This window comes from Amphimedon queenslandica, unplaced genomic scaffold, assembly GCF_000090795.2.
Source record: "Amphimedon queenslandica unplaced genomic scaffold, v1.1 AMPQUscaffold_13226, whole genome shotgun sequence".
Classification (NCBI taxonomy): Eukaryota; Metazoa; Porifera; class Demospongiae; order Haplosclerida; family Niphatidae; genus Amphimedon; species Amphimedon queenslandica.
Genome location: NW_003546538.1, coordinates 37,233 through 39,719, shown reverse-complemented (window position 1 = coordinate 39,719; position 2,487 = coordinate 37,233).

Sequence of the window (2,487 nt, the reverse complement as noted above, 5' to 3'; positions counted from 1 at the left end):
CACCGAGCACTGAAACCAATAATACCTTGTGCATCATGTGGAGCAAGACCCAAAGCAGGAAAATCATTTAACCTGGCACAGTCCCAATGCATTACTTGTGAACACTCACTTCCGTAACGTTTTTCAAAATGTCACTGAAGATATTGAAATGAATGATGTCCTATGCTATAGCTGCTACAGAACGCATTTACTAATAATCAAGAATTTGGAAGAACATCAAATTGGAAGTGATCAACAGCTTAAAGAGGATATTGATTTTTGGAGTGGCAAGTACAACAACACAACAGAAGAACCAACAAGAAGCACACTTTGTACTGTAATAACAGTTGCCAACCATCTACTGCAAAATAGGGCTATCCTGCTTCCAGTGGCATCTAAATTATTCATTTCTTCATATTCGTCTGATTCTTCAAGAACTGATATCAATCTAGATTTAGGTGATTACACCATCAAATTTTCATCCAGATGGTTACTCAACCAGCTTATAGTTTATTTACACACCTACATGGACTACAAATGCATTCACAGAAAGTTTGGAACTTTACTATTTCGTAAAAATGGAAACTTACTTCACAGTCTATCATGGGCTGTAGGAACATGTCAAGATACTAACACTAGTGAGGTAGAATCTTTTCTGCCAACAATTAATGCTGAGAGCAATACCAGTATACTTGAAAAAGCAGGGGTCATAATCAACAATCTCATTCATGAGGAAAGTAAGAAAAATGAAGCAACGATACCTCAGCATGACCCACTGTCACTTGATATAGAGAAGTACATGTCTAACGTAAACCAAGACCTAGTTATGTTTCTACAAAAAGCTACGCAGGCTGCTCGTGACAACCATAATCCAAATGCAGAAAGCTCACACATTAGAAAGTTACGTTTATTTTTTATTTTGTCAATGATGATGTATTGCACTCATCCCCACAAACCAGCAGCAATCCATAATTTATTAGCTGATGTAGTAGAGGTGTGCGGTGGGTCTAGACAGTTACTTAGGATACTGAATCGATTGGGAATTACATCATCACCCGACACACATGACCGTTTTGTTACGTATCAGGCAGAAATTCACAGAGAAAAATCTATTTGGGAATCTTTACCAGAAACAGTATTTACCATTGCTAGTACAGATAACTTTGATATGCTCCAAAGCTATGCTGCTGTTTACTGTGGAGATCATCAAAGGAGCTACCATGGAACAACAGTACAGCTCGTACAGCCACATTATACACTGCTTGTCAGTCAAGCCTCATGTGAACCTTCAACACCACATGAGGTACATGTAATTGTATAGTAGTATATGCATTTTAGTAAAGATAAATAAAATAGTAATAGGCATGATAAAAGTAATAGTAACAGTAATAAACAATAACAAATGTAACAGTAATATGTTAAAAGTATATGACACCAGAATCAATTACTCTAATTTGACTGACCCCATGTTTGTCTACACAGGATATTCCAAGAACCACAATCGTGGGTGAAGAGAATGCTCAACAATTGTATTCAACTAATTTTAGGCGGCGTATTCGTGATGCATCTCCTGAAAGTTCGCCACATAAGTTGGGAAAGGTGGGACCAAAACGACAAAGAACTGTCAGTGTGAGGAATTTGCTTCCCAATCTTCAACCAAAGCCTACACAAAAAGAGCAACAACAAAACATATCACTTCAGAATTACAAAACCAATGCAGTTGAAGAAATACAATTAACCAATATAAGAGCAGATTTAATTACATATGTAATTAAAAGAATAACATCTAGCAACCAAGAAAATGAGGTTGTTAATGATTATCGATTATTTATGAGCTATCAGTTAGCTCCACAACTTGGAAATGAACCTTCCAAAATACATTACTTGGAGTTAATTAACGAAAATGCAGATAGTGATGATGCCATGCTTCAGGTAGCTGATGATTTACTCAATAAATTTTCAAAAAGTGAGCACCAAAAATTTGTAGTTTTGGTTGGTGATGGCAAAACTTATCTGCATTTAATGCAAATCAAGAGGCAGTATGGTAAATCACTAGAAAAATTACTGATATTTCCTGGTGATTGGCATATCTTAAAGAACTATCAAGAAGTTCTAATGAAGGTATATTATGTTGCTGGACTAAAGGAAATAGCAATAGGATGTGGTTACCGTGGTATGACATTACAGTCACTGGAAACTGCCAAATCATTTAAACGTACACACCAGTTTCTCCTTCAAACATGGGAGGCTGTGGCACATGTGATGGTAACACAATACCTTTCTGAGAATGAAATGAATGACCTGCCTAATCTTGTAGCAAATAAATTGAAAGAATTATCTGAACAGAAGTTTAAACCTGATGTAGCTCTGAAGACAATACAATTGCTTATTGCTGAAAAAATCAATTATTCTGATTTTCAGTGTTACTTACAGCAGAAAGGTGAGGCTGACAGTACTTGGAAATTTTGGAATGAATTCTTAATCAATGACTGTCTCACATACATTGGG